We start from the raw sequence: 20,116 nt of genomic DNA on the forward strand, positions 1-20,116 counted from the left end.
TTATAATCTGGATATCTCTTATTTCTTTTTCTTATCACACTGCAAGGGCTAGAACCTCCGGTACAGTGCTGAATAGAAGTGGGGTTAGACATTCTTGCCTTGTTGCTGATCCTGAAGGGAAAGCATTCAGTCTTTCCTCCGTAGAGTATATTAGCTGTAGAGTTTTTGAAGATGCTCAACATACCTAATCATCAGGGGAATGAATATCAAAACCACAGTGAAATATTGCCTCACACCTGTTAGAATGGCTAGTATCAGAAAGACAAGAGACAATACATGCTGGTGAGGATATGGAGAAAGGGGAGCACTTGTGCACTGTTGTTTGGAACCTAAACTGGTATAGCCACTGTGGAAAACAGCATGGAGGGGCCACAAAAATATAGAAATAGAAATACCCTATTATCCAGTAATGCCACTTGTGGATATATATCCAAAAGAAGTGAAATCACTATCTTAAAAAGATTTCTGTACCCCCATGTTCCTTGCAGCATTTTTCACAATAGCCAAGGTATGGTTAACAACCTAAGTGTTAACAGATGAATGGATAAGGAAAATGTGGTCTGTGTGTGTATATTTTGTGTGTGTGTGTATATATATGCCTATGCACACATGCACACATACACACAATGGAATATTATTCAGCCTTAAAAAAGAAGGAAATCTTGCCATTTGCTACAACATGGATGAACTTGGAGGGCATTATTCATGGCATTACTTATATGTGGAGTCTAAAAAAAAATTGAACTCATAGCAACAGTGTACAATGCTGGTTTCCAGGGCCTGGGGAGTGGGGAAATAGGGAGTGGTTGGTAAAAGAGCACAGACTTCCAGTTATAAGACTAATAAGGTCTGAGGACCTAATGTGTTTTCTCATGTGTGTGTTTTATTTGGGGCCTTTATTCAGCATCTTTTTTTTTACTACGGTATCATTGATGTACAATCTTATGAAGGTTTCACATGAGCAACATAGTGGCTTCAACATTCACCCATATTATCAAGTCCTCCCCCACACCCCATTGCAATCACTGTCCATCAGCGTAGTAAGATGCTACAGAGTCATTCCTTGTCTTCTCCGTGCTGTACTGCCTCCCCTTGACCTACCTATATTATGTGTGTTCATTATAATGCCCCTTAATCCCCTCCTCCCTCCCTCCCCACCCACCCTCCCCAGCCCCTTCCCTTGGTAACCACTAGTCCCTTCTTGGAGTCTGTGAGTCTGCTGCTGTTTTGTTCCTTCAGTTTTGCTTTGTTGTTATAGTCCACAAATGAGTGAAATCATTTGGTACCTCTTGTCCTCCGCCTGGCTTATTTCACTGAGCGTAATACCCTCCAGCTCCATCCATGTTGTGGCAGAAGGTAGGATTTGTTTTCTTCTCATGGCTGAATAGTATTCCATTGTGTGTATGTACCACATCTTCTTTAGCCATTCACCTACTGGTGGACACTTAGGTAGCTTCCATATCTTGGCTATTGTAAATAGCGCTGCAATGAACATAGGGGTGCATATGTCTTTTTGAATCTGAGAACTTGTATTCTTTGGGGAAATTCCTAGGAGTGGAATTCCCAGGTCAAATGGTATTTCTATTTTGAGCTTTTAGAGGAACCTCCATATTGTTTTCCATAATGGTTGAACTAGCTTACATTCCCACCAGCAGTGTAGCAGGGTTCCCTTTCTCCACATCCTCGCCAGCATTTGCTGTTCCTTGTCTTTTGAATGTTGGCCATGAGGATCTAATGTATAACATGGTGACTGCAGCTAATAATACTTCATTGTATAATAGAAATTTACTAAGAGTTTATAAGTTAAATGTTCTCACAAAAATTACAATTTCATTTGTCAATTACATCCTCATAAAGCTCACAAAAATTCCTATTCCCCTTTTTGATTTCTTCTTTGACACAATGTTTAGAAGTGTTATTTTGTTTAAAAATATTTGCATATTTTCCAAATACCCTTTTTAAAATGTATTTCTAATGTAATTCCATTGTATTGAGAGAAAATATTTTGTGTGGTTTGAATCTTTTAAGTTTATGGAGATTTGTTTTATAGTCCAGACTATGGTTGCACTAGTTTCCTAAGGCTGCTGTAACAAATTACCACAAACATGATGGCTTAAAACAACAGAAATTTATTCTCTCACATTCTGGAGGGCAGAAGTTTGAAATCAAAGTGTAGGCAGGGCTGGCTGCTTTTGGAGACTCTGAGAGAGAATTTGTTCCTTGTTTCTCACCAGCTTCTGGTGGCTACCAGCAATCCTTGGCATTCTTTGGCTTGTAAATGTATCACTCCAATCTCTGCCTCAGTCTTCACATTGCCTTCCTCTCTGCGTCTCAAACCTCCCTCTGTCTTTCTTTTATAAGGACACCTGTCATTGGATTTAGGGCCAACCCTAACTTCAAGATGATCTCATCTCAAGATCTTTACCTTAATTACATCCTCAAAAATCATCTTTTCATATAAGGTCACATTCACAGGTTCCAGAGGTTAGGACTTGGGCATATCTTTTTGGTGGACACTATTAAACACAGTACAATTGTCTATTTAGATAAGTTTCTGTGTGCACTTGAAAAGAATGTCTATTTTGCTGTTGTTGGATGGTGTGCTCTATAAATACTAGGTAAAGTTGGTTTACAGTATTGCTCAAATCTTTTATATACTAACTGAATTTTTGTCAACAGTTCTACAGATTACTGAGAGACGCGTTGATTCTTCAACTATAATTATACTTTTTCTATTTCTCTTTTCAGTTCTATCAGTCTTTGCTTCATGTATATTGTAGCTCAGTTATTAGGTGCATAAATGTTCACAACTGTTATATCCTCCTGATGAATTGAGTCCTTTATTATTATGAGATGGCCCTTTTTATCCCTAGTAACATCTTTTACTCTGAAATATACTTTTCTACTTTTCCTGGTATTAATATAGCCACCCCAGCTTTTTTAATGTTAGTATTTGCATGGCATATCTCTTCCCATCTTTTTACTTTTTTTCTTTGAAAAAGCCAACTTTACTGAGGTACAATTTATATTACATAATATGTGCTCATTTATGTGTACATTTCAATGAGTTTTGACCAACATATACATTCATGCAGCAACCACTAAGGACATAAAACATTTCTATCATCCTAAAAAGTTCTATCATGCTCTTTCTTAAAAAACAGCTTTATTGAGATTTCATTCGCATGCCATACAATTTATTCTTCTAAAGATACAATTAAAATTTTTTAGTTTATTCAAGGAATGCACAATAATCACTACAATTTTTTAACATTTTCATTCCCCCTCAAAAAAAGAAAAAAGATCCCATACACATTAGCACTCTCTCCCCTTCCCCCTTTACCCCAACCCTAAACAACCACTAATATACTTTTCATCACTATAAACTTGCCTATTATGGGCACTTCATATAAATGGAATCATACAATATGCTATCTTTTGGACTGGCTTCTTTCACTTAGCATACTGTTTTCAGATTCATCCATACAGTAGCATGTATCAGTACCCCACTTCCTTTTATTGCGGAATAATATTCCATTGTATGGATATACAGTATTTTACCTATCCATTCATGAGTTGATAGACATTAGAGTTCTTTCCAGTGTTTGGATTATTACAAATAATGCTGTTTTGAAGATTTGTGTGCAAGGTTTTGTGTGGACATATGTTTTCTTTGCTCTTGGGTATGTACTTAGGAGTGGAATTGCTGGATCGTATGGTAATGCTATATATAAAATATTTCAGAAATTGTCATATTGTTTTCCAGAGTCCAAATCAGCTGTGTCATTTTACATTCTCAGCAGTGTATGACGGTTCCAGTTCCAATTTCTCCACATCCTCACCAACACTTGTTGCTATCTGTCTTTTGGATTATAGCCGTTCTAGTAGGTGTGAAATGGTGATTCATGTGGTTGAGTTGTAAAAGTTGTTTCTACCATCTAGATATCAGGTATATTATTTACAAAAAGTGTCTCCCATTCTGTGGGTTGATTTTCTGCTTTCTTAATGGTGTCCATCGCAGCATAAAAGCTTTTTGTTTTAATGAAGTCAAATGTGTCTATTTTTTCTTTCGTTACTTGTGCTTTTGTTGTCATATCTAAGGAACCTATTCCATGGTGATAACGTTTTATGCTTAATGTTTTCTTCTAAGAGTTTCATATTTTTAGATTTTAATTTACATCTTTGGTACATTTTGTATACAGTATAAGATAGGTATACAAGTTCATTGTTTTGAATGCAGATATCCAGATATTTCAGCACCATTTGTTGAAAAGAGTATTCTTTGTCATTGGATTCTCTTGGCACTCTTGTTAAAAATCAACTGACCATGAAGGGGGGAGCCTAGTAAACATGATGTTCTTCATGTAATTGTAGATTGATGATACCAAAAAAAAAAACCTTCCTTTCCTGTAATATGTTAAAACATCTCTCTACTTGCTAGCAGGGATACTGCCTGATTCATGAATCATTTAATAAAGCCAATTAGACGGTTATCTTCAAAAAAAAATCAACTGACCATAATTGTGAGTGTTTATTTCTGGACTTTTAATTCTATTTCATTGATTTATAAGCCTGTCCTTATGCCCATATCACACTGTCTTGATTACTGCAGCCTTGCATTAAGTTTTGATGTCAAAAATGTAAATCCTTCGATTTTGTTCTTTTCCAAGATTGTTTTGGCTATTCTTGGTCCCTTGCAACTTCATATGAATTTTAGAATCAGTTTGCCAATTTCTGCAAAAAATGCAGTTAGAATTTTGAAAGAGATTATTGAAAAATATCAATTTGGGGAGTATTGCCTTCTTACAAGCATTAAGTCTTCTGATCCATGAATATGGGATGTCTTTCTATTTATTCAGGTCTTTAACATTCTTAGTGATATTTGTATTTTTCAGTGTACAGTCTTACACTTCATTTGTTAAATTTATTCATTTTATCATTTTTGATGCTATTGTAAATTAAATTATTCTTTAATATCATTTTGGGTTGTCTTTGCTAGTGTATAGAAACACAATTGGTTTTTGTGTGTTGATCTTTTATCTTGCCAACTTTCTGAAGTCATTTCTAAGCTTGAATAGTTTTTAGTGGATTCCTTAGGACTTTCTTTATACTAGATCGTGTCATCTACAAATTGAGGTAGTTTTACTTTTTATTTTCTAACCTGAATGGCTGTTATTTCATTTTCTTGCCTGATTGTCATGGCTAGAGCCTCCAGTCAGTTCAGCTTGCTGCTTTCATAGAGCTACCAGCCTCTTCTTGATTGCTTACCAGTAAACCTCCATTGTTTTTGACAGTGTCCTTTAGTTTGAACTTCTCCACATTCTGTTTCAAATAAAATCAGTTCCTTTGATGATAACTTTGGAGCGCTCTCTCCTTATGAACTGTCTCTCTCCCCAAGCAAAATCTCTTAGGCATTGCTTTTGGGGAAAACTTCTGCTTTCTCAACTGGAAGCTCTTCTTCTAAACAAGCTGAGGTAAGGGCTATATAGATGCCCAAGTATTTTTGGCTTGCTGTGCCTAAGGTAAGATTTCCATCCATGATTGAAGGATGGGTGGAGGAAGCAAGCCCCTGACCTCTCAGACATGCTCACTAGGAATTTAGCTTCAACAACTTGGAGTGGGAAGGGATGAGAAATGCTGGTGTCCTGCCCCTTCCAGTGAGATACTGTATCACTTGATTGAGAGCTGAATGGAGAGAGGGCACCATCTTTTTTTTTTTTTGAGAGGGCATCTCTCATATTTATTGATCAAATGGTTGTTAACAACAATAAAATTCTGTATAGGGGACTCAATGCAGAATCATTAATCAACCCCAAGCCTAATTCTCAACAGTCTCCAATCTTCTGAGGCATAACAAACAAGTTCTTACATGGTGAACAAGTTCTTACATAGTGAATAAGTTCTTACATGGTGAACAGTGCAAGGGCAGTCATATCACAGAAACTTTCAGTTTTGATCACGCATCATGAACTATAAACAATCAAGTGAGATATAGTTATTCATTTGATTTTTATACTTGATTTATATGTAGATCCCACATTTCTCCCTTATTTTTTCTTAATAAAATGCTGAAGTGGTAGGTAGATGCAAGATAAAGGTAGAAAACATAATTTAGAGGGCACCATCTTATTTGTCCACATCCTCCCAGAGTGAATCTCCCATCTAGCTGACATGGGGGGTGGGGGATGGAGTGCGTCATTGCCCAAGTGCCACAGACTGTTACTGTTCTGAGATTTAATAGATTTTCTTGAATAAATGTTTCTTTAATTGTTTTATACCTTTAGGACAATTTCTGGAGACTTTGAATGTCTTGGTTTTTAAAAAATCATTTTCACTAGTTGTTTCACTGGGGAATGGGTCCACAGAGCTCCTTGCGTTGCCATTCTGGAAATGGAATCCTCTGAGTGGCCTATTCTTTAACTTTTGACCTGTTTGTGTCTTTACTTTCAAATTGGGATTTTGGGGGGCAGCATATTGTTGAGCCTTGGTCTTTTATCCAATCCTACCATTGTCTTTAATGGGGCTTTTAGACTCTTTATATTTAATGTGATTGTTGTTGTGTTTGGACTTACATATTCCATTTTGTTATTTCTCTTTATTTGTCCCCTCTGTTCTTTGTTCCCAGTATCCTCTTTCTATGCCTCATTTTGGAATAATGTAGTATTTTTATGATTCCATTTTATCTTTTTTGTTGATTTATTGTACCTTTACTTTTCAGTTGATTAAGGGTTTATAGTATATAACTACAATGTATCATAATATATTCATAAGTAATATTATACCACTTTGAGTAGAGTATAAGAGTTTTACAACTGTATAATTCCATTTCATTTCATCCAGCCTTTTTGCCTTTGCTGGCATACACTTTACTTCCACTTGTTATAAGCATCACACTATATTGTTATTGTTGCCCTAAACTCTTCGTTTTTAAAGTTATTTTTAAAATAAGAAAATGGGTGGTTTATATTTATACACATATGTATCATTTCTGGCACTTTTTCTTTCTTTGTGCAACTCTCAGTTTCCATCTTGGTATCATTTTTATTCTATGTGAAGAACTTTTAAATATTCTTATACCATGCAGGTCCGGTGATGAATTCTCTGAGTTTTGCATCTCTAAAAAAGTCATTATTTTGTCTTCATTTTTTCAAATATATTTTTTATTGAAGTATAGCTGATATACAATATGATATTGGCTTCAAATATACAACATTGTGATTCAACAGTTATATAGATTATTAAATGCTCGCCCCAAATAGTGTATTCACTACCTGTATTTTTTCTGTCACTATATCAATGATGTTGTGTTGCTGTTTTCTGTTGGTTTTGAAGAGAAATGTGCTGTTCAGGGATGGAAGTATAGTATAGGGAATGTAGCTCATAACATTGTAATATATCTGTATGGTGACAGATGGTAACTACACTAATGGTGAGCCTTTAGTTATGCACATAACTGATGAATCACTAAGTTGTTCATCTGAAACCAACATAGTATTGTATATAAACTATATTTCAATAACAAAAAATGATTATAAAAAATAACAGTAAGAGTTCAGAGATTTCTTTAAAGTCATTTAAAAGGAACTGTTTTCTCAAAGTCTTAAAGTGTATAACTATTTTCCAGCCTCCATTCTAAAATCTTTCCTGAGAGTGATGTTTCAAAAAAAAAAAAATGTGAAATGTGCTATTGTAGTCTATCTTTCTTCCACTTATATAATGAGTGCTTTTTCCTCTGTCTTTACGATTTTCTCTTTTCTATAGCTTTTTAACATTTTGATTATAATGTGCTTTGGTGGTTTTTTTTCTTTATATTTCTTTTGCTTGGGATTCACTGAGCTTCTTGGATGTGGGTTTATGATTTGCATTAAATTTGGAAAATCTTCGGCTATTATTTCTGTAAATAATGTTTTGTCTGCCTCCCATCAGCTACTCCAATAATGCATATCAGGCTACTTGAAGTTGTCCAGCTGCTTAATATTGCTCTGTTCATTTTTAACAAGCTTTCTTTTCTTTTCTTTGTGTGCTCCATTTTGGATTTTGAAAAAAATCTCATCATGTCTTCAAGTTGACTATTCTTTTCTTATAAAGTGTCTTATCCATTATTAATCTCATCCAGTGTATTTTTCTCTCGAACCATGTATTTTTCACCCCTGTTGATTTGCTCTCTACTGAGTTTATTTTTCAGACTCAGTTTAGGTCTTTTAAAAATAACTTCATATTTCCTAACATGCTCACTCTTTCCACTCTCGCTTTAATGTCCTTGTCTGTTAACTTTACCACCAGTGTTAATTCTGGGTCTGTTACTATTGTTGATATTTCTCATTATTCAATGCATTTACTGCTTCTGTGCAAGACTAATATTTTTTTCTTGGGTGCCAGACATCATGAATTTTAAATTGTTGCATACTGGATTTTATAACAATAGTGGTAATAATTCCTCTAAGTGACTTTGAGATTCATCCTAGGATGCAGTTGAGTTGCTTGGAAACAATTTTATCTTTATGAGACTTGATTTCAAGCATTATTGGATGAGACCAGAACAGTGTTCTAGTCTAGAGCAAATTTTTCTGACTATTGAGGTAATAACTAGCTGAGAATTCTACCCAATACCCTGCATATTTTGAGGTTTTATCACCCCTGGCAGGTGAGAAGTTGGAATATTTCCATCCCTGTGTGAGCCCTAGGGTTGTTTCACGCATTCCTTTTTGGTGGCTCTTTTCCTGGCCTTGGGTAGTTTCCTCACACATGTACACTGACAAGAATTCAGCTGAAGACTCCAGGGACACTTTCTGCAATTTCCAGAGCACTTTCCCCCTCTTTCTCTTTCCAGTTCTCCCTGTCCATAGAGCTCTCCTTTCTCTGGTCCTCTGCTCTAGGAAACCCAGCTGACTTGGCCTCCCTGTTTCCTCAACTCTGACAGACCACTGGCCTCTGTTGGGGCTCCCTCTCCTTGAGCTGATGCCCACAAACCCTCTCCAGGCAGTAAGCTGGGGAAATTGTAGCGCTTACCTCATTTTTCCCCTTTGCTAAGGTATCTATGTCCCACCCTGCTTTTATTACCATGACTAAAAATGGTCTCTTACACTTTTTTAGTTTTATGAAGTTGGAGGGTAGACCCCTGCACCAGACCTTGTCACTCTGTCATGGCCCAAACCAATTTCTGTTCGGTCTTGAATTAGGCCTTGAATGCCATGTTATGAGGATGTGCTATCTTTCTCATATGACGTGTGTGTGTGTGTGTGTGTGTGTGTGTGTGTGTGTGCGTGTGTGGTGTGATGAAGAGGTTGAGGGAAACTCCCTAGGCCCTGTCAGTATAAAGATGTAACAGCTGTTGCTATCCTGACTATTACCACCATTTATGATGAGGAGGATGTTAGAATCGTGGCTACAGTATGTGCCACGTGGGTACCATTTAAAGAGCATCTGCTACTAGAGGCAGAGAGCATGTTTTATGTCAGTACGCAGAGTCAGAAAGTGCAGTGTATGAATCCAGGTGTGCCACGGACTAGCGGGGGGGACCCTGGGCAAGTTGTCTAACCCCTTGGTACCTCAGTCTCCTCGTCCACTAGTCTCTTAACAGAATCAGGAGTGAATGTGGGCTGTTGCAGCCACTCAAAGGGGAGAGTGCCAGGAAGGACGTGAAGGGTCAGCTGGGTCTGGCGGCAGACAGTCCCTAGAATATATATAGGACCTCAGCATGCCCTGCCCAGCAGTGCAAGGAGAGGTGGGTGTTGCTCAGGTCAGCCTTGGCCATGATCCTACCAGCAGCTAAGAGGTCCCTGGAGGACAAGAACCATGGGGCGGATTCTCCAGCCCACAGGACATGCACGGGGAGGAGTGGCTCACTGAGACTGAGAGTACTGTGAATATCTAGTCTTTGCACTTCATGTTGTGGATACCACATTTCTCTCAGGGACTGTGCAAATAGGATCTTTACTTGGCTTTGGCTACCTTTGTGACATCAGTGGCTACCACTGTCACTGAGGCTGCTGGGGGTGGGGCACAGCAGGGAGCTATGGGCAGGAGCTCTGGGAGCAGACAGGCCTGGGCATGAGTACTGGTGTTTCTCCCCTGGCTCTGCTGAGCTTGAATAAGGCAGTTAGCTGATACACAGGACATCAGTTTGCTCATCTGTAAAATGGCAGTTAGCCCTAATAACCACCCCTCAGGGATGTTAGGACTATTAAAGGAGTTACCGAACGGTTAGACAGAAGCTCTCTGCAAGCAATGACAACGACAAAGCAACAGCAACACTGGCCAGCGTGTCTCTCATGTTTATTATGTGTCCAGCCCGGTGAAAAATCTTGCTGGGATCATCTCATTTACTCTTCACAGCAGCCTGGGAGGATTGACGCCCTTCCCACGGTGGAGCAGACTGAGGCACAGAGAGCAAGGGATTGATCCCCAGTAGTCACACAGCTGATAGGAAGAGAGCAAGCTGAGATCGGCACTCAGGGAAACTCCAGAACCCGAGCTCCTGACCGCTGCCAGGGATGGGGTTAGGGTGTAGAGGGGTCCAGCAGATGGGGTCTTTCCTGGGGCTGAAAACTGGAGGAAGGAGTCAGAGTGGACTGCTGAGGGAAGTGAGTACAGGGAAGACACACCAAGTGGACAAATGGGTCAGAGGGCAAGGGATGATGCCTACCACATGGTGGGGATTGGAGTGTCGATCCGGGACCCTAGGAACGGATGCGACAGTGGCTCAGGATGAGGGTCACAGGGGCCATCACTGGCTGAAAACAGGGAGCCTTCTGTAGGTCTGGATAATAACTCCTGAATTAATTCGCTCATTCAGTCACTCACTCATTCTTTCATTCATTCATTATTTCAAAAGGCATTTCCTGAGCTTCTGCTCTATTCTGAAAGGGGTGCAGAAGGGTATCACAAAGATCTGCCTCAGAAAGGAGCCCTCAGACCCAATCCCACTCCCACTCTCTCTATATGACTTATAGAGAGGTAGAGTGAACCACAATTTTGTCAATCTAATTCATTTCCACCATTAAAAGAAAAGAAGCAGATGACAAGAACTCAGACTTTCAGCTTCTCTGGGACAATCACAACCTCTGGCTATTCAGGAATCTTATTCCTGCACAAGGAGAGTAGATGGTGGCTGTGCTGTGGACGTCCCCTCAGCTGGGGCATACGAGTACCCACGCCAGAGGCTGATAGGCAGGAACAGTTATCATACCCATCATGCTGCCCTTCCTCACCTAGATGACCTGGACCTGGTTCTCTTATGTACACTAACTGCCAGGCCCTGGGTCATGTATGTTTGAGAACTCTGGTCCTAGACACCCTCCAGATGCCCTCACACACCACTGCTCTGGGGGTGCAGATACTGTTTTCATGACATGACTATGCTTTATAAAGAGTTACTCAAATAATGCATAAAGATGGGCCTGCAGCAAAAGATTCCATTAGTACCTCACTACACAGAGTACACAGGAATGTGCTCTTCCTCCACATTCTGTCCCTCCTGGACCTGCCACTGGGGTTAGTTCTCGGTGCTTCCTTGTTTCTTTCAAACATATTTTTCTGTGTTTAAACAACACACACCCGAACACACACACACACACACACACACACACACACACACACACACACACCATAAGCATCTCTTATTTGCTTCCCTTCCCCACCCCACATAAATAGCACAACCTGAGGAAGATCTCTCTGCTCAGCACAGCCTGTTCCCTTCATTCTATCTCATTGCCTGTGGGTGTGCCATGGTATGACCTGAACCCCTCATTGTTCACTCACCATCCAGCAATCATTGACTGTTAATGGACATTCAGAGGTTTTCTTCTGATTGCTTGCTCCTACCTTCCTTGTACACACAACTCTGTTCATGAGTGTGTTTACTATGCATTCCTGTAAGTGAAATTGCTGGGTCAGATTTCAGTCATTCACTAATCATGCAGTGACTGCCTACTATGTGCTGGACACTGGGGAGCCAGGATACAGGACAGACAAATGTCCCTGCACTCAGAAACCCAGCTTTGTAGGGATTTCTCCCCTCAATAGATGCTGCCACGATGCTGTCCATCGGTGGCACAGGAGAAGAAAAGCTTATTCACTGGCATCCTCCCACCATTCTTTGGGGCAGCTCTGCCGCAGAGGACTTGATGCTTACACTTTCTCTGCCTTCAAGGTCTCCAGGATCTGGTGAAGAGATTGATCATCTGGGTGCACTGGGGGGCAGGGAGGGCGGGAGAGGCTGGGAAGGGCCTGTTCACTAGTTCTGGGTGGTGGAGGGAGATGGGAATCAGAGTCCACCTAGTTGTGTGGGAGAGAGGCTGACCATAGTTAGAAATGCAAATTCCTGGGCTCCACCCCGTCACAGAATCAGAAATCCGGGTGGGGTAGGTGGGGGGGGCGTCAGCAATGGGTTTAAACAGACCCACCAGGTGATTCTGATTCGCTAAAGTTCCACGTTAGCATTAGAATCCCCAGAATAATTCACGAGATATAAGGATGAAACAGCCCCTCTGGGGTATCCACTGCTGCGGTGCGTGGGGGACGAGGTTCTGAGGATGTAACTGTCGAGGCCAGAAGGTACCAGTTGCGGGTGCAGAGATGGAGCAAACCACTGCGGGAGGTGCTACAGGGCGGGGGCGGGCGGTGGTCAATACAAATACTGTCTACGGAGGGACAAGAAAGTCCGCCCCACCCCAGGGCGATCAGGCCCAGCCTTTGACAGAGGTGGACATGCATTCTGGGACTGCCACGGTGTCCACGCCCACCTCCTCCGCAGGTGCAGGACCCGGGAGCCCGCGGAGCCGCAGTGGGTTGGTTGTGGACAAGCAGGATCCAGGGCCGCCCTGGGCGGTCCACCCGAGGCCGACGGCTCTGGCTGTTGCCCAGTACTGAAGGATGGATCCCCAACTACCCTCCCGGCGCTGGCACAGGCAGGCGCTGCGGTGGATGGGCAGGAGTTCGTGGTGCTGGGCTGGGGCCTGAGCGCTGGAGGGCTAGGGGAGCCAGGCCCCAGGGGCGGTCATCTGTCCAGTCAGCAGGTTGAAGACTCTTTCCCAGTCAGTGGCTGGGGTTAGTGGGATCACTCCCCACGTCAGCTGGTGCTCTTGAGTTTTAGGGAATCATTGATCTGACTTGCAGTGTCCTAAGCACTTAGGTGCCATCTCATGTAAGCCTCTCTAGGCCCCTTGGAGGAAAACCCTGTCACCCACCCATGGGGACACTCCTGCCCAGAGAAGGCAGGTTACATGACTTGGGTCGTCCAGCTCTGTGGGGTGGGGGTTGGGGAAGGACAGCATCCGTCCAGATGCCAGAGCCCAGGACGGCAGCTGGAGCACTCCTCAAGTTCAGGCTGCCCCAGTTGACCCCTCCCAAGGTCCCTTCCCTGTGCTCACAGACCTAGCTCAGCACTGTGTCATCCCATCTCCTGAGGGGACACCTACTGGTGCTCCTCCTGGCAGAAACCCTTCTCCTTCCCCCAGCCCTCAGGAGTTGCCCTGGACTCCCAGACCTGAGCAGCAGGTTCCTCTGGATCCTGGAGAGATTTTCAGTTCTTCCCTAACAGGGACTTCATGACTGACCCCTGTGAGTGGGCAGGAGGGACATCTGTCCTGCCCAATGTTCTGCACTTGCAGGGAACAGTGGGGTCCAGAGGGGATCCTCTGTGGCAGGACTGGGTGCTGAGTGAGGGAGAGAGGGTACGACTGAGGGTAGTGCATAGAGCTGGGGCAGGGGTTAAGGAGGGCCCAATAGTTGAAGGAGAGGCCTGGTGCTGTGAGGGCAGGGGGGATTGGGAGAGAGAGAGAAGGTACGGCAGCTGCCACCAGGAGAAGGAGGTAGGGGAATGGCTAGGGATGCTCAGAGGGATTTAAGGGGGGGGGGGTTGCCATAGGCAGTGTGAGGGGAAGACCTCTCCTCTCTCAAGGATCCAGTACTCCACAGTGGATGCTGAGAGATGGCAGAGATGACAGGGTCCGCAGGTCTCCTCCTGACGATCTGGGATTCACTCTAAGTCCCCCAAGGGGCAGGTTGCTGAAGTTGCCATGACCACAGGGGACCAGGGTTGGTCATATGATGGTCATTCCCAGGACCCAGACACGACAGATCACTCTCAGAACCCCTTTGTCCCAGAGGCCCTCCCCATCCCTGGAGAGAGCTGCCTTCCTCAGGACTGTTAAGAAGGAAAGGACTCGGCTTGGTGTCGCAGGGAAGTCAGATACAGTGAGATGAGAGATCAAAGTCAGGAAAGCAAAATAAGTTTTAATACCCTCTGCAGAGAGTAACAGAGCAAGCCTGCCTAAGATAAGACAGGCAGGCCTGGATGCTCATTCTGAGGCTTCTTTTATGTGGTTTTGGCAGGGCAGAGAGGTCCTTGATTGACCACGGTCAGCTCTCTAGGCTTGTTCTGATTGGTGAAATGGGGACAGGGGCTGTGCTGTGCCTGTGCCTCTCATGTTTCTTACCTGGGGGGACCCTGGACATTTCCTGAGTCACTCTTGGACCCTGTGGCTTCATCTGAGTAACCATTTGAGTCATTTCTGGCTTTCTGGCTCCATTTCATCAACTTCCTGAGTCATCTTTGGGGGGCCCTTTCTCCTTTCCATCCCGCTCATTTCTGTCTTTCTGCCTAACAGGACCACATGGTGGAGACTGCAAGGTCTGAGGCCTCCCCCTCACAGATGGACGGAACAGACACTCACTCACTCACAGCACACACAGCAGCCCTGAGCTGAAGATTTGGGGCTCTGTGACCCAGAGTGCAACCTGCAGGCTCCCTGGGGAGGCGGGTGAAGCCTGGAGCTGAAGAGTAGCTGTTCCCTAGAGCAGGAATTCTCAGAGCTGGTTGGGCTCCATGTCCTCAGGTGAGACATCTTTGAACTGTGTGTGGTTGGTGGCTAGGATGAGGGGTCTCTGAACTGTTTGTAGGTGTCTCTGTCCCAGGGCTTGAGGTCTCTGAACTATTTGGGGGACATCTTTGTCCAGAGGGTTGGGTCTGAGCTGTCCATGTATCTTCATCCGAGAAGACTTTTGAGAGAAAGGTGGGATGGCCCTTACTTTCACAGGGCTTAGCACTAGGCCTGTGATTTCAGGTTTGCCGTGATCTCTCCCATGCCTGCCCTGTATCGCAGAGATGAATGGTTAGGACCCTCACCCTCAGGGAAGGCAAAATGTCAGTCATGTGCAGCTGGTGGGAACCTGTGATAATAATACTGGTAAGAACAATAACTGCTGACATCACCCCCACCCTTGCTCCAGACCAGCCCCTGTGACAAAGCTATGTACACATATTAACTCAGCTAATCAGCTCAACCCCTGAGGAGAAGATCACCATTTGCAGATGAGGAGCCTGAGGCCTAGTGCAGATGGGAGATCTCAGCTGGCAAGGAAGGCAGGAACAGGATGTAAACCTGGGCTCCTGGAGGAGGGAGGGGAACCTCAGCACAGCCAAGGCCAGGTGGGCGTTGACCAGGAAGGGGGGAGGGCGAGGTTTTCCCAAAGCCACGAGGACCCTGTAACTGATCACTGTCAGGATGTGTGTATAGCTGATGCTTACACACCCTGCTTGATATTTGATGTGTGGCATGCAAACCTCACATTACCTGTGCAGCTGCCTGTGGAAGGTAGAGAGGTGAGTCTCCGCGCAGGTGGGGACATGCCTCAGATTAACCGATTTGCAGAAGGCCCCACAGCAAATCAGCAAATCTACACATCCCCGATTCCTCTTGCCCCTTTTAGCACTGAGATCAGCAGGAGGGTAGACGAGGGCTTGAGGGGTGTGGGATCCTGTATGCAGCCTGAGACTCCCCATACCTGGAATGTATCCTTGTCCTGATGGGCAGAGTCCTCATGTGTGTTAAGGCAGTGTGAGGGGAAGATTGGGAGAGAGAGAGGAGTGACACACACTCCCAGGCCGGAGGCAGCTGAGTCTTTGCCTAGAGACAGTCCCATGGGAAAGGGCGGGGCATCCTTTCCCATGGAGAGACAGGTTTGTCATCCAGCAGCAGGGCTGGGGCCCATAGGCAGGTGTGAATTCAGTGGGGACAGTGTGCTGCCAGAAACAGTCTCTGTCCCTGCCTTTCTAATGCTCTTTCTTTCTCTCTGTCTTCTGTGCCCATTGGTTTGTCCCACTCACACACTGGCCTGGTGTACCTCACTCATGCCCTGAGGGCCCTTGATGGCCTCTCCTGCAGGTATCATCCTTTGACATGGATCTTTGTGGGGAGCCCTTGGTGGGTTTCCCCTAAGACTATGGGATTGTCCAGGAAAGGCATGTTCGGCTGCAGAGGGGTGGGGAAGGGGTTCTTCCTTGGGGCAACCAGGAGCTCCTCCCCATACATTGGGTGACCCAGGCCTCCGGCCTCCGAAAGGGGCATGGGGCTTCTCTGTTAAAAACCCTCCCATGGCTCACTCAGGGTAAGTCGAAGTCCCCACTGTGGTCTAAAAGGCCCTACGTGGTCTGGCCCCCATTACCTCTCTCTCCTCATCTCCTGCCTCTCCCTCTTGATGGTGCTGTGCCAGCCACACCAGCCTCCTCACTGTTCTTCATACACGCTGGCCTGAGTGCCACCCCCTCACTTGTCCACTGGCTTTACCTCTCTCTGTGATGCTTTTCTGCCAGATATTCATCTCAAGGCATCCTCAAATGTCACAATTTTAGGAAGACCTTCCTTGACCACTCTTCCTAGAAATGCCCCCCACCCCCCTTCACCTTCTGATTTAATTTTAATCACTGGAATTACCAACACCTGACAAATTACTTACATTTTTTTTTTTTTTTTTTTTTTTTTGCTGCATGATCACAATAGAATGTAAGCTCTGTGAGGGCAGGGATTTTTTGTCGCCTTCCACAGGGCTATATTCCTAATAGTATTCATAATAGTGCCTGACATATAATTTGGGAAGAAGGAATGAATGAAGGAGAGAATGGATGAATAAACGAAGAGTCGTGGAGAGAGAGAGGTACAGCTAGATAGGCCGAGGGTTCCCGCTAGGGAACATGGTCACGGGTGAAAGGACGGTGACAAAGCCCCATGGTCTTTATCTCACTTTCTTTGTGTCCTTGGGGCCCCTGGGAGACGCCCCCTTCCCTAACAGAACAGAAGGGCCTGCTGTTCCCATCACCCATTACTGACAGTCAAGGACAGAGGCCCGCTCCACACCAGACCTCTGACGCCAGTCAGGAGCTCTATCCCTCCTGCCCCTTGGGGGACTGTGGCTGGGTTCCCCGACTGCTGTGCAATTACCAAGGGAGGCACAAGCCAACACAATGCCCGACACATGGGAAATGACGCTCCCTGTTATAAAGGTGGCCACTGCGGGAGGTAAATTTCACCTCAGGAAGACTTTCTCCTGAGTCCAAGACTACACTGACTTTGCCCTCCCACCCTTTGAGGACCATCCTGGAATGGTCCATGAGCATCCGCATCGACCAGCTGTTCCCCATCGTCACTACCAAGGGGCGCGCGAGACGGAACACTTCTGTCCTGGGACATACCCATGAGGAGCACGGAGGTAGCACCGCCCACTCCGGGAGATACCACTGGGGAGGAGGCGACCGTTTTTGGAATAATCCGTTGTGAGTGTGACAACACCGAGGGTCGGTTGACACCGCGTGGGGCAGCAACCACGTTACCCAGCGGAGGCACTAATGCTCTGGCCGGGACCTACTCCATTCCCAGCACTCCATTCTCTCGGCTCATTTCAGCCCGTGTGGACAACTGGCCCGAGGCTGCGCCCTTCATTTTTCACTTCTCTAACGCCACCCCTTCTTTCCTACATGGTCACATCCAGCTGGGAACTGCAACCGGGTCAGAGATCGGCTTCCGGATGTGGGAGGCGGGATCAGAGGCCATACCGAGCGGTGACTGGTAATGGCGAGGTTGCCGGATGAGCCCTTCCGGGGCTCCGAGTGACTCCGGATGGACGTCCCCCCTTAGTCCCGCCCTCCTTCTTCGCTTAGCGGGTTCCATCGGCCGGCTGGCTGGGGACCGGCGCGACCAAGTCGGAGCAGGAACTCAGGGGCGGGGAGGGGGCGCTTGTAGCTTTTCAGAGCGTAGAGTTTTTCTCCGAGGTGTACTGCTCACCAAGTGACTGGTCCAAAGGGGCTGAGGCCGCTGCCCCGTCCAGTGGCGTGGTTCGCGCATTGGCTGGTCGGTAGCCCGAGCCCGACGCTGGGTGCCCGGGATGACAGTGCAGTCCGCACGTGAGCTCTGCAGTCTTCTTTAGCCCTAACTCAGTCACAGGCCCAGGCAGCCGCGTTGGGCAGCGCATTGTGAGTCCTACAGATGCAATTGATGCCGGGGTTCTTGTTCACGAAGCCGAAGAATGAGCTTCAGAAACACCCAAGGTAGGAGAGCAAAGTACAGGCTTTTATTTAGAAATAAAGTGAGAGAATAGAGCTCCTGGCTCACGCCAGGAGGGGACAAGAGAGCACGTAGTGGTGCGTTGTCTAGGAGGTTTTATAGGCAGTTGAGGAGTTTTCGAGAACATGAAGAAAACTTAGGGGTGCGGACTTGCATCACCTGCCCTGTCCTCAAGGTGGCCTGGGTCAAAGTCTGATTGTTAGAGCTGACAGCGGTGTCATGGGTTGTGCTTGATACCCTTGCAGAACACTCAAACATTCTAGGCCAAGTTGCTTCTGGCATTTTGACCTTTAGCTGATCTCACTGAAGATGTCTATATTCTGAGGTATCTTTCCGGGGAGAATTAGTGTGACCTTGACTTTGCATAATGCTTAACAGAGTTTCAATGGGACTTCTTTGCCCATTGTTACATTGCTCTGACTGTAAATATTCCACCCTGCTTTTCCCGGAGGCCCTCACCCTACTCTGACTACACCCATGGTCCCTGTCTCATTCCCCCCCCTCTACAGATGGAGACCCTAGAAAGGAAGCTACGACCGCTCTGGCTGCTTCATGCTGAGAAGGGGCGCATAAAGGGTGCAGTTAGGTCTCCATCAGTGGTCAGTTGAGAGGGCCTCGGAAGATGGGCGCTTCTATTCCAGGTTCCATTTCTATTACTGTTTGCAGTTTTGTGGCTTCTAGGCAAGATAGAACAAATTGTGTTATTAGGTTAAGTAACAGTATCTGGAGTGGGATTTTCCATTCTGGAGGGACAAACTTGATGAGATTAAGAATGCATGGTTGAATATGAGAACTAGAAATAGTAAAACTTTAATTGAAATGATAGGAGAAAGCTAAAACATCTGGAAAATCATAGCCAGATATTTTGAAGAAGCTAGAATTCTGGATCTAGTTTATGTCCCAATGACTATGACTAATATTAGGATTTAGTATGGATAAGGCTGCATTATTGAAACAATACTTTTCTCTAAAATCACCCTCATTTTTATTAGAAGTAACCAGGTTAAGAAAATATTTAACACTTGGCTTTATTATTTGCATAAGTGCAGCAAGAAGAGCAATTGATTACATGGGCTCTTTTCAATGTGCTTTGCTGGAACCTTTTGTAAGGAATTTCAGATTGAACTTTTAAAGGCCTCTTGAGGCCAGAAAGCCCAGCCAGACTTGCCTTCAGGTTTTGCCTGCAGTACCTGTAGATTTGGGTGAATTCTTCTCTTCTCGATGTCCAAGACATCCTGAGGTTCCTGCACTTGCCAGGAAGTGGCCTTCCTTACTCACCTGGTAAGGCTGCTGGGAACCCTGTAAGCAAGGTACCAGGCCAGTTCTTCCAAGGGGCTTTGTTGGCTTTGTAAAGTCAACCTTAGTTCCTTAAAGCTGTTCATATCTGAGCTTTATGCATGTGTCTCTCAGGTATGACATTCCAGTCAAAGCCTTGGTAGTATAACCTGTGTTTTTAATTGGTCCTCTTACAAAGAAAGCAGGTTCTTATTGAACGTAGGCAAATAAACATACTGCCATGAAATATAAAAATAGTCACTGAAAGTTTTTAAATTCTGGAGAGATCAGGTAGAGAGAAAGATAAGTTTCAATTCTGCTTATAAAGATTAGTCATTTAATAAACTGTTGTCAGCTTAAGGGAAAAAGCTTAAAACACTTTATCAGCAACATTTGAAACAAAAAGCCACAAAATCATTTTCCTTAGTTTACTTAATCTCATGCAACCAATACCTGTTCTGCTGAAATCTAGTTCTTTACTAGTTTAGGAGTAATAAAACAGT

The 20,116-nt window shown here is 44.6% G+C and overlaps 1 protein-coding gene across 12 annotated transcripts in view; it reads left to right on the plus strand.

The window, feature by feature from the left end:
• Positions 1 to 17,907: 17,907 nt before the first annotated feature.
• The window catches only part of LOC108408904 (protein FAM156A/FAM156B-like), a 54,168-nt gene continuing 51,959 nt past the window's right edge, over positions 17,908 to 20,116 (plus strand). For 8 of the 12 annotated variants that reach the window (XM_073228129.1, XM_073228125.1, XM_073228128.1 and 5 more), the window contains exon 1: positions 17,909 to 18,322. The gene's annotated coding sequence lies outside the window, so the exon portion shown is untranslated. Of the gene's footprint in view, positions 18,323 to 18,847; positions 18,980 to 20,116 lie in introns of all 12 variants that reach the window. The other 4 variants (XM_073228122.1, XM_073228132.1, XM_073228133.1 and 1 more) reach the window with 2 other exon arrangements.

Source organism: Manis javanica, chromosome X (assembly GCF_040802235.1).
Source record: "Manis javanica isolate MJ-LG chromosome X, MJ_LKY, whole genome shotgun sequence".
Lineage (NCBI taxonomy): Eukaryota > Metazoa > Chordata > Mammalia > Pholidota > Manidae > Manis > Manis javanica.